Here is a 13,344-nt window from a genome sequence, read left to right as displayed (position 1 = left end):
CATTACTCTACCTTACGTCTCCTTGCAATGAAAGTACTGGCACAATGTGTAGCAAACTCAAGTTCAGAGAGAAACTGGATTATGTACAAGTATGTTCACAGCACTATTCACAATAGACTATTAGCAGACAAAGTGGAAAATTAGTGTATATGTTTTGCAACAAAAAGATATTGAATCACGTCAAAAGTGTTGGCTACAAGGAGGAAATGTCAACCTGGTTGTATGATTGTCAAAATGAAGACAAAGAAAAGTTCAATGTTGGTGTATCCCAATGCACTGTAGACGAAATAGAAGAGAAATTGATACTAGATGTGGAGGTTGAAATACAAGGAGAACCACAACACTCAGACTTAGAACCAGATAACAACTTTACAGATTCAATATAGCTTGAGAGTAGAATGAATATCGTGTCAAAAACCATTGTAAAAGACCTTGTATTCAAATGTGTTTTGATTATATACAATGCTTCACATTTTGCGATTATACATAGTTTGTCGATCTCAATTGTGTTGCTCTGAAGTAGCATCTTGTTCACCAAACAAATTTCTAATTGTGCTAGGGGTACCTTGGCAGGCTTGCTTGAATTTATACTCATTTGTCATGCCAAACATTATATATATTCCTTGTGGAATATCTTGTGATCAGATTGCGCATCGGTTACTATTTTGCATTAAAAGAATAAGACAGACGAAGTGATAATAATGATTGAATGTCAATGTATAATGTCCACTCCATCCATCAAAATTCTTGTAGCAAACTGGACATTGGGAAGAAGAGGACCCATCTGAAGTACACGAGGGGCCCAAATCTGGATGCAAGACAAGGTGGCTAATGTGTGTCCCTTGTACAGGTGTTGGATTCACTCGCTATGTCAGATTTTGAACATCCTGGCTTAAGCAGTGAATGATTTTCTCCATCCGGACTTGTGAGAGTTGGGGTGTCTGGGTCGCTATAGAAAGTCGTGTTATTTCTGCATCTTTCTCTGCCAATTGTGACGTGTAAATATCCTTCTCTCTCTTTAGCTGTAGGTCGGTGCCTTCCACCATTATATCATGAGTGGAAACCATTGTCTCCTTTGACGAAAAGTCTACTAGTCATTGTTGCACAAAGTGAACATATAACATTTTTGAAAAATATAGCGCACAATCTGCATGTGCATGGGATGGCCATAAACTTCCAAGTAAATCCTCTCATCGGTTTCTTTGATCGCATCATGGTTGCACTTTGAAACCTTCCACCTTCCTTTCTTGATCGCTGAGTCCTCACATGGCCATATTGTCTTGATCATGTCCTTTGTCACTTCTTTATTGATCTCTTTCTATTACATATGGTTTGGATTTTCCCATTTTGAGAGTCATCGAGCAGTGCGCGTTGCTTGTTGTGCCGACATACCGTGTGCTAGAGATTTCATGCGCTGAAATGCATTAACAGCCGCTCGTTGTTGATCATCGGGCACTGATGATGTGCCAATATCTTGTTCTTCATCGGCCATTTTCTCTTGGAGCTGCAATCAACATATAGACGAATATTCAATATCATTGAACAATATATATTCTCACAATTGAACAGTCTCACAGATGCACAAGATAGCAACTTCTCCTTCACTACATTAGACATCAAAATCCACTAAATCAAACCACAACTAATGAGACTAATTGAACCACAAGGCAAATTTGAAATACCAACACTCAACATGACAAATTTGAAATGACTAAAGATAATTGACTCAATTAGGTGAACCACTTCCAACCAGATAATACACTTTAACAAAAAATAGAATACCCTGGACAAGACATGTAGCTCATAAAAATGTTTAGATCGGATAAAATGATGGTGCAAGTTCAACAAGGGGATGTTGGATAGGGTTAGGGTCTGTCTTTAATTGTTCTTTGAAAAATATCCACACGTCACAAGCATTTCTTCTTTGCTCCCACTCTTTAACTTCATCCAACAATCTACTTTAATCCAAATAGCCCTTATAACATCTTCTTCCGGGTGGTGAAAAACTTCTTCTAGAAAATAAACTTTTCTGGCTGCACTCCAAAAATTTGCCAGAATGTCAAATAGATAGCCCAAGGCATAAATGTCGATCGCTTTTGTGTATGCATCTTTGCAGCATGGATCGTATAGTTCTGGAGCAATCCACGGTCGCTTAACCATCTCGGCATCCCTACTCTTTGTGCCTCCAAAACTGTAGAGTCCGACTGTGTGCTTGGATGCAGATCATTAATTGTTGCACGCTTAGCTGGCATTCTAAGCATCATCCCCCAATCAATGATGCCGACATGGGGTTAGTTGGTGTGAGTAAAGTCCAACATTATGTTGAACGGGTGCAAGTCACTGTGCACTATCCTGGCCGAGTGGGCGGCCGCAACGCGATCGATTAAAGCGTGACAAATGGTTGGCATCTGCTCGATCACTGCTTTGATCCATGCCGTGTCTATCTCTTGTATAGGAATATTTGTTGTAGGCAATGACCTCCAGCTGTGTTATAGCCTGTTCATGTGTCGTCTGAACAATCCGTGAGCAAATGGTAAGCGGCACATCATGTCGCCCATGGTACCCCCATTGTAGTATGGGAATATTGTGATCCAAGGAGCTTTTGTAGTAAAGCCGATGGACCTTACAATGGAGGGGTCAAGCATGTTCATTCTTTGTTCTGTCTGAAAGCTGCCAAATTTTGCCTCACTTCCTCCCTTGTAACATTTTCTGACATATGTAATGTGGTCTGGAAAAAAAGAGATGCCTTTGATGGTGTACAATGTGCACACACACCCTGCTCCAACCCTAATACCTTCTACCAAGGATTCGTGAGGGATGCTGACAAGATGAGCGCACTTGGAATTCAAAGCCGTGCGCATGATTGTGTCAGTGCCACTGGCATCGGATCGACCTCCCAAAGCTGCTTGCACATATTGGGCCATCTTCAATCTCTTGGGTAAGGTTGCTTGGTCCTGTGCTTTCACAAGCTTCATCTTTACCTTCTGTTCTTCCCACAATTTATCCCAGAGATTTGATTTTGACATGTTGCAGGCAGGTGGGATATCTTCCTTTAAGTCTCTGCAACATACTTTCATATTGCCCAACACTATCCTAACCTTGTGGTGGGGATCAAATTCTTGAATCCCTGCTAGAATCAACAACGCGTATTGGCCTTCACCTCGTAGCCTGCACTCTGTATTCTCCCATATAGCGCTAGTGAGGTCTTTGATGAAGACATCGCTTCCACTAATTTGCTATATGCGACCATTTGCACATGATGAGATTGCCAAAATACATTCTTTACGAATGGCACGCATAATACTTTTCTTTTGATCTGGCGTCATATTTACAATGGACAATAAAAAACAGCATATCAAATAGTCATTCATGGTTGTGAATGACACTAAAGCTCTCACACTATTTCAAGAAAACCCTTAACCACGACTTGTAGACTTTAAGAAATGTGCAAGAAAATATTGATAAAAATTTTTTAAAAAAATTGTTTAAAATTGCAATCTATTACACGTGTAAAATGCAGATCAAACAAGTGGTTTATAATAACTTAATTCAGATCAAACAATACATAATAACAGTCTGGCACATTTCAGCATATATTGAATTTTTAACTTATATTTTTCTCTGTGTGCACATACTAGTTCTAACAAAGTACACACTGACTTAAAGACTTCAAAAACATTTAAAACATTGGAAGTATACAAATCCGACTAGAAAATTGCAAAGAATGTCTTGTTCTTTAAAAAGATAGAAATAAATATTTAAATGCAAATTGTGTTCACACACTTTTTTACATAAAATTTATGTAAATGTAGCATTCAAAATAGCGATGATAATTGATGCTCTTTAAAAAGATACAAAAGAATATTTAACATGCAAATTGTGTGCAAATTCTGTTTTACAGAGAATTTATGCAAATGAAGCATTAAAAATAGCGATGATGCTTGAGGTCCTTTAAAAAAATTAAAAAATGTAAATGTAGCATTCAAAATAGCGATGATAATTGATGCTCTTTAAAAAGATATAAAAGAATATTTAACATGCAAATTGTGTGCAAATTTTGTCTTACAGAGAATTTATGTAAATGAATTGAAAATGGTGATGATGCTTGAGGTTCTTTAAAAAGATTAAAAAGAATATTTAACATGCAAATTGTGTGCAAATACTTTTTTACATATAATTTATATAAATGGAGCATTTAAAATAGTGATGATTGATAAATAAAGCATTCTTTTGAATATGATTAGCTGGTATATAATTTCATATGGACAGTTAAAAACAACAAAATCAAACAATTCAAACATTTGTATATGAAACACTCTTCACAGCCGCGTTACCGACCAAAAATTTCATATACTTAATACTTAAAAAATTAACTGCACATGCACATACAAATTATATGACGTTCGTACAACAGCCGGGTTAATGACCTGAATGCCACATTTATCCAAAAACAGATGCTTCTAACAAACGACACTCTATAGCCACATTACCTTTCGAGTGCCGCCTGAATCTAAGGAGAAATAATAGCTTGCATACAAACATCATATGGCCGCGTTACCGACCGATGCCCATGTGTTTTTTGGGAAAGGGGAAGGGAAGTTGACTTACCATAAGGATACTAGATTCGCCGCATTACCAATGTAGTACCTAGACAGTAAGCCAATACTTACCACAAGGACACCATCTTCCCCACGTCACCGAGGTGATGCCCCCGTTGTAAGCATTGTTCCGTAGAACAGCTTACGCACACCCTCCAATTGTGTGGTAAGGTGCCTTATGACTGCCGTGCAATACGACAAAAGGCACACCACCACACAACGCATACACACACATAACACATACCCGGATCGTGTGGTCAGGTACTCCTCTACTGCCGTGCACTACGCCGCAAAGCACGCTCCCACACAACCCCCTCTCTCTCTCTCTCTCCTCTCTCCTCTCTCCTCTCAACGTACCTGTAAAGGCGATCTCTCTCTCTCTCTCTCTCTCTCTCTCTCTCTCTCTCTCTCTCTCTGTGAGAAGATGAAGCAATGAAATAACACGCAACGGGCTCGATCGGGCCCACGGGCTCGATCGGGCCCGTATATGTATATAATTCTACGCGCCCATTGGGCTTTTCTGTATTCTCGGCGGGCCCGCAAGGAAAATGGAAAAGCCCAGCGGGCTCGTGGGAATACTAAAAATCCCAGCGGGATTTTAGTGGGTTTCCAGGTTGCCTTAACCGAATTCTTTGTGATCATGTTTAATCATGTAAATGTGTCAATAAAACCTTGAGATCACACAAAATTTGTCGTAATTACGTAAATATTAAATCCCTGATTGGAATTTATCCAAATACACATTTTTACATGTGGTTTGGACAAATCAGCCCAAGCTCCTGTCTTTATTTGTAAATGAATGCATGCAAAGAATAGATTGAATTCTTCAGAATTCATGCCTATACACGAATGCAGTAACACCATCGTCTCTCTCATTAATTCACGATGCAAGGAGTTTAGTGTCATACCTTCTCCTAGTTGAGGCCTTCCCTACATTATGGGTAACTATAAAGTTCACAAATCAGAGTTTTGTTGGATAACAAATTCCCTTGATTGTGTTTTATCTCCTGTGGCTAGTATGATCACTAATTTTTTACAAGGTTTTTCTAACGGGCTTATTGAATATACCAAGAACTTTTGAAAAAACCTACAAACATTCTCAAAGGTTAATACTAACGCGTACTGGATCATTAACAACCAGTACAAAGCTTTAATAAACCTTCCTAAACTGATTTATTCTATACATACATATGATATTAAAGCTCGTCATGAAGCAATTTCTCACCATGGGAAGCATAGCCTGATGGAGTCTTTGCGAAACATCAAAAGATTAGTAATGGGTCAAGGTTATTAAGGTTTTAAACCATCTAGAAGAAAAATCACCCTTACAGAAAAGAAATCAGAAGTAAAATGGTCATTCGAATTCTTTGATGCTTTAAATATCTTTGTGTTAGACAATTGCTTCTCAAGGTTAGGGTCGGATATATACCGAAAAACTAAAGGAATCCCAATGGGATACTCATGTTCTCCTTTATGGGGAAATCTATACCTTGCTTGGTTTGAGCTAGAGTATGTTAGAAAATTATCCAGACTCAAAAAATCTGACATGATTTGAGCTTTTATACATTCTAATTATAAACAATATATGGATGATCTACTATTCATTAATAACACATATATTACGCAATGCATGAATCACAACAAACATTGTCCCCTGAGGACCCCTTTACTATATATCCATTGGATATCACTTCAGTTAAACCAACTCATACCAGTTTTGGTTCTACATATTTGAACACAAATATAATACTACAAGGACCTTTCATTGGGGTATATACTACGAAAACAACATGGAAAAAAGACATATTACCAGGACACCAAGTATCCTTCATACAATCGCCCTACACAATTAGCATACAAAGTGTATGTGTCACAGGTCTTAGCCATCATTTATAATGCCTCATGCGTAGTTACAACATTTAATGATTTACAACGGCTGAGCTTTATGTTTACTTCTAACAGATTCAAAAAAACCCGCATCAAAACATTAATCCACAATTTCTATTAAAAGGTAACTTTCTTGGTATTAGGTTCAAGGTCAAATCTTTGACAAATATAATAAACAAACAAGAAATAGAACATGATGCACATAGTTGTGGGAGCATTGAGAGAAATATCTCTGAAACAACTGGTTTGAATGCAGGAGAGTAATCAACAAAGCGAGGACACACAATGAAAAGGAAGAATGGCAGACAGACATACACTACAAGAGGCTCTTCACATTAGCGACGCTCACACAGCGACGCTCAAAAAAAAAATTCCCGGCGTCGCTATGAGCGTCGCTATAAGCGTCGCTATGAGCGTCGCAAATTTCTTTGTAAATTTGCGACGCTCATAGCGACGCTTATAGCGACGCTCATAGCGACGCCAGCTGGGGTAAAAAAAATAACCGAGCGCGCCCAAAAACTCAGATCTCAGATCTGAGTTTTTCGGCGCCCTCAAGCAAAGAGCAGGTAACGCTCTCCCTCACTCTCTCTCTCTCTCTCTCTCTTTTTCTTTTACACACACACACACACACACACACACGCACGCACGAGGAGAGGAAGGAGAGACAGGTATGCTCCTTCCCTCTCCTCATTCTCATGTTCCCTTCCTTTCTTTCTCTCTCCCTCGCTCTCTCTCTCACACACACACACATACACACACACATATAGTGTTTTTGAGAGAGAGAGAGAGAGAGAGAGAGAGAGAGAGAGAGAGAGAGAGTGCAAAAACGCACACACATACATAAACAAAGAATGCACACACACATTGAGAGAGAAAAAGAGAGAGAGAGCATGCATAAACAAAAAACGCACGCATTGAGAGAGGAAAAGAGAGAGAGAACATGCATAAACAAAAAACGCACACATTGAGAGAGGAAAAGAGAAAGAAAACATGCATACGATCCAAAAAAACGCACACACATTGAAAGAGAAAGAAAGAGAAACTAAGGGAGCGTCGTAAGAAACTAATTAAAATTAAAAGACCTAAAGATCTAGCCGACGAAGAGTTGAACTGAAGACCTATTATTCAAGAGAGAAATGGCATAATCAATCTATCATACTTGGCATGGGTGATAGAAAGGTTATACCATTTATCTCTTTTTATTGGCACACACATCCACACACGCGCACACACACAGGAAGAAGAGAGTTATAACGTCGTAGGAAACTATTTTAAAAGACGTTAAAGATTAGGTTATATGTAGACTTACATTAAATTAGATTTAGGTTTATTTTTAACTAGATTTACATTTATTTAAGCTAGATTTAGATTTATGTTATATTAGATTAGATGCGGGTCTCCATAGACTGCGATGCCTGCATGAAGCGGGTGAAGAAAGCCCTCAATGGAATATAGGGTATTGCTGCCTTCTCTCATAGTGGGCTCCGTCGATCCAAAAGTACTGGTGAAATGTCTTCAGAAGATAGGGAAGAAGGTGGATCTTCAGGGCGGCAAGAGTCACTACATCCCCGACACAATGACCATCTAGACAACCTCTAGTCATTAGACTTACGTTAAATTAGATTTAGCTTTATTTTTAGTTAGATTTACGTTTATTTAGATTTACGCTTATTTACGTTAGATCGAGTCCACGCAAGAATTACTTACGGTTTAGGGTTTAGAGTTAGACGAACAGTGAAAAGATCTACTGTGAAAAGATGTTAAGATGAAGTGAAGTGCTACAGCTAGAGAAGAGGCAAAGGGATTTTGTCCACTACATGCAGTATCATGTAGACGTGGGTGTCTAGATTTCTTGTACCCACAAATATAGGTATTGACCAATAAAGACGAGATTATAACCCGGTGGTTCTGATCTCCGTGCACCTCTAGACCGAGGTGTGCGGGGATTGGACATGACTAGAGAATGTGAGGTAAAGAGAGAGAGAGAGAGAGAGAGAGAGAGAGAGAGAGAGAGAGAGAGAGAGAGAGAGATAAGACGAAGAATGCCAATAGAATATTAAATTTGTTGTCTAGGTTATAAGTTTTTTATCCTCATTATGAGTAGCGACGAGGATGTGGGACCGTCCAACCGAAACACCTATCTCTCAACGAGGGTCTTATGTCCTTGTAATCAATGCAAGCATGCTGTGCGACGGACAAGACGTGTTTCTTTGCAGCACGTTCGTGAATTTGGCGAGTTCGATCCATCTATTATAGATCGAGTTGTTGCCAATTATAACTCGTCGGACTCTGACGCTGGCCAACAAGCAGCAATCTTGCAACCCAATAGACGTATTCGCAGGCGCTTTGGTCAAGCAGCATATGTGAGGCCACAAGATGTAGCCTCTGACAGCTCGGGGGATGATCATGCAGAGCACATTCCCAACGAGGCAATGTTTGAGCCCGAGATTGATGAAATGATCGAGACGATCATGGATTCAGAAAGGCTTATCTATGATGATATGAAAAGTGAAGCCGATACATCATTGTATAATGGAGCACGTATGTCTAGATTGAAAGCACTCCTGGTTCTTCTCAACATGCAGGCAAAGTTTGGATGGAGTGACACTAGCGTCACAGCGCTTTTCAGGTGATCTATTACAATTAGTTTACTTTAATAGAACTCATGGTGTATAATGATCTGATAGATTTTTACACGACTGTATCATATTTTTATGTTGTGTAGATTGCTGAAAGAGCACATTCTACCAGCTGACAATGTGATGCCAGATTCCCGAGATGAAGCAAGAAAGATTTTGCGAAACTTGGGGATGGATTACAATTCTATCCACGCTTGTCCTAATGACTGCATTCTTTTCAGAGGGGAATACACAGACATGGAGAAGTGTCCGAAATGTGATTCCGAAAGATATCGAGTAGATCTCCACGGGACAAAAATTCCACAAAAGGTTTTGCGACATTTTCCTTTGCTTCCTCGCATCAAGCATTTCTTCGAATGTAAGTCCATGGCCGCCCTAGCATCATGGCATGAGGAGAATAAATCTTCGGATGGTGTGCTACGAATTCCTGCAGATTGCGCAGCCTGGAAACATATAGATGGAACATGGTCGGATTTTGCCAGGGAAGCTCGAAATTTGCGCTTAGGCCTGGCTATGGATGGCGTAAATCCATTTGGTCAAAGATCAACATCTTACAGTGTATGGCCCGTTGTCATCGTCAACTACAACATTCCCCCGTGGTTGACTACGAAGAAGGGGCACCTATGGCTAAGCTTGATTGTGCCAGGGCGATATAAAGTGGGGAATATGGATGTGTATCTTCGTCCACTATTGGAAGAGCTACAACAATTGTGGATTGGCATAGAGGTGGTGGATATGAGCCGACACACAGGACGACGGAATGCTTTGATCAGAGGTATTCTAATGTGGACCATGCATGACTATCCCGGGCTAACAGAATGCTCAGGTGATCTATTGACACTCCTCTCTCAGACACTGTAAATCTGGTTTTTCCCCATAGTTGATCTATTATCATGTGTATACATGCAGGGCTTCAAACAAGCGGATACAGAGCATGTGTCACATGTGGACCTAGACTGAATGCACGTAGAGCACCCTCACTGAAGAAGCAAATCTACGAAGGTCATCAAGCGTATCTTCCGGAGAATCATGTGTTACGCGACGGCTTTTTGGGAAGAGAGCCACCAAGGATGTCTGCACAAGCATGGTTAGAGCAGAAGGAGATGTGCGATGACGGATTGCCTCCAGGGATGAAGAGACTATCTCTATGGTACGAGTTACCATACTGGCCTCGACTCGTGATCAATCACTTGCTCGATCCAATGCACATATTCAAGAATGTGGGTAATCTACTATGGGACCATTTGACCGGCAAGAAAGATACTTTGGGAGCCAGAGTTGACCTTAGAAATGTGGATCGTATGGAGCAATATTGGCCGCAAACAGCGTCTGATGGATCGATAAAACTTCCTAAAGCACCATGGATTTTCACAGGAGCCCAAGAACGCAAAGTAAAAGAGGCCATTCGATCTTTGCGGACCCCCACTGGCGTAATGCACTCGCTCCGAACGTGTTTTACTAAAGAAGGAAAGCTTACCGGTTTGAAGTCACACGATTGGCATAAAATGTGTCAGGTACGTTCATAGTGGACTTTAATATCATTGCATAAAATGTAGACTTTAATATCATTGCTGCACATACTTTACAGTTTATTTTACCGGTTGCCATTGAGGGATGTTTGTCTCTCGACATCCGTAACACAATCTACAAACTTGCAAAGCTGGTGCAATGGATCTCACAAAAGGAGATCGACGTAGACTCCATACCATTCGCCAAACTAAATGCTGCGGAGCTTGTGTGCATGTTTGAGAAACATTTTCCTACTACAATGCTAACCATTCAGGTGCATCTTCTTATTCACATAGTTGATGAGGTGGAAATAGCTGGCACAGTTCATTCCAGATGGATGTTCTTCTTAGAGCGTTTCATGAAAACGCTTAAGGGATATGTGCGTCAAAAGGCACGTCCGGAGGGTAGCATGGCAGAAGGTTGGTTGGTATCAGAGTCCCTAGTGTACATTGGAGAGTGGCTAGACGGATTTGATAAATCCCGGGACACGCTATGGCGAACCATAGATGATGAGCGCATATCTGGGATTGTCATGTGCAATCTCGGTGTTGAGAAGAAGATGACGGAAGATCTAGAGGCTAAAATCAACCGATTTTGCATGCTTCACAATCCAGTGATGCAAAAGTGGATTTCACAATATGAGGATGCAAAGCAAGAGCGACAAAGGGCACGAATCGAGTGGAGACGGGGAAGACGACCACCGATGCACTATCCAGCGGTTCTGGAGAGCCTACCAACCTTCATGAGCTTAAGATGGTTGCACAACCAATTGAAAAGCGCACAACAATGCGGTGACGAAGTGACTGAAGAAGAGTGGGAGTACTCTCGGGGTTGCGCGACCAAGGTAAGTTTGCAATGTACGACTAGCAAGTGACTTTATTTATAAACGTTTGAACGGCCACTCATAATCTTTGTTCGTTGTAGTATAAGTCATACACAGCAGCATGGTGTAAAGGTCGACATTTTAGGGTGGAACGAATCGACAAAAAGCGTTTTACTCAAGATTGTGGAATCATGGCAAAATTTGAACAGTCTAGTCGACGACGTTCCTCTGATGCAGATCCCGTGGTGGCGGAACTCACTTACTTCGGCACGCTGCAAGAGATTTTGAGGATCGATTACAGAGGATTTTTTGTCGACTTGTTCGACGTGCAATGGTTCAAGATAATCATGGAGGGTCGAAACGCTACTGTGCGTAGAGGAGAGTCTGGTTTTCTTGAGGTGGATTCTACTAAGAAATGGACTGACCTAAGAGACACTTTCGTACTACCCGAGCATTGTGAACAAGTAAGTATATAAATAGTTAACATCCCCCTTTTACAAGTTATGTGCTTGAAAGCTCTCATGTAAGTTATGTGGCTTTGGCAGGTAGTATTTCATCCTACAAAGTCTACATCAAACTGGTGGTACGTCATAGAGTTAGCCCCTCGTAGTGCAAGGACGTATGAAGGCTACCATGTGCCAATCACAACGACATCAATGGAGGAGATCAGAGAAGATGCTCAATCAGAAGCCGCTGCGGTGGTGCCAGACGAGCATCAAGATGCTACTGCTCTATATGGGGTGCATGCAGAGGAGCTACAAAATGAAACAGAGGATATGTGTTTAAACGGAGAGCTCTATATAGATATAGGAAGTTATGCTGAGTTATGCGAGGATGAGAGAGAGATCTCTTAAAGCCACAAATATTGTATTTGAACAATTTTGCTCCGTGCTGTAAAAGCTCTAGCTCTCTAAGTAGCTTCCATGGTGTGTAACGCTCTTTTCTACTCGCGCTCACATCTTTTGATTGAAAATTCTGAGTTTTCGACTTGCCTCTTCTACCACTCGATTCATTGCGTCATTGTATTTATATGCGTCATTACGTCATTGTATTTAATGGTCTTTGCGTCATTGTCTACTCTATTCATTCAATATTAAGTTTAAATATTCGTGTGTTTAATGCAGGTATGGATGATGAGGAGTTTCTTTCTTCTTTGTCACCGCAGCAGAGACAGTGGTACGTGGAGCGTCATCGCTCTGGCGCATCATCGCGCGTTCCTACACCATCCGCATCTCCCTCTCTTTCGGAGCATTCGGCGCGCTCCGAAGCTTCGGCGTCGACGAGACGAGCGTCACACTCTTCTAGACACCGGCGCTCTAGTGGTGGCGGTGGCGGTTGTTGTGGGGATTCCGCCACCGATGCCTCCACACCGCCTCGTGTTCGACGAGGCTCTTTACCCTCCCCTTCTTTGCCCGCCCCCACACCAGCCACAGCATCGCCGTCTACGCCAGGTTTTGCACGGCTGACTGTTCCTAGAAGCTACACACCTCTACCTACTCCGCCAGGAGCCACCCCACTCGACACTCCTCGCTTCGGGGCCCAGACGCCGGTGGAGACACCTGACGTCCGTACCCCCATCGACACGCCGCTAGAGACCCCTGCCGGGACACCCAGGTTCACGCGTCACCGGCCAGAGGGCTTGCCTTACTCCGTCGACATCAGCGGCGGCATCATCATGGATGATGACGGCAAGAAGGTGATCTCGCGCATGCGTGGTCTTTGCTCTCAGCTGTTTAGACACTATATACTAAACAAATGGAGTGAAGTACCAAGTGATTTAAAAAACAGAGTCATCAGCATACTTCATGATGAGTTTCCCGTTCCAACACGGGATCAGCGCTTCAATGAAGACCTGATGAAGATTCGAATGCGCGAATACTGCAAACAC

The 13,344-nt window shown here is 41.4% G+C and overlaps 1 long non-coding RNA gene across 1 annotated transcript in view; it reads right to left on the bottom strand.

Annotated features, from left to right (window-relative positions):
• Positions 1-405: 405 nt before the first annotated feature.
• Positions 406-13,344, bottom strand: part of LOC147430047 (uncharacterized) — a 25,667-nt gene continuing 12,728 nt past the window's right edge. Inside the window, exon 2 of the long non-coding RNA XR_015185920.1 lies at positions 406-1,504. This is a non-coding gene — a long non-coding RNA (uncharacterized LOC147430047). The remainder of the gene's footprint in view (positions 1,505-13,344) is intronic.

Source organism: Adiantum capillus-veneris, chromosome 22 (genome assembly GCF_014529385.1).
Source record: "Adiantum capillus-veneris isolate H3 chromosome 22, ASM1452938v2, whole genome shotgun sequence".
Lineage (NCBI taxonomy): Eukaryota > Viridiplantae > Streptophyta > Polypodiopsida > Polypodiales > Pteridaceae > Adiantum > Adiantum capillus-veneris.
The sequence above is the reverse complement of the archived record's forward strand: the minus strand, read 5'-3'. Positions and strand labels throughout refer to the sequence as shown.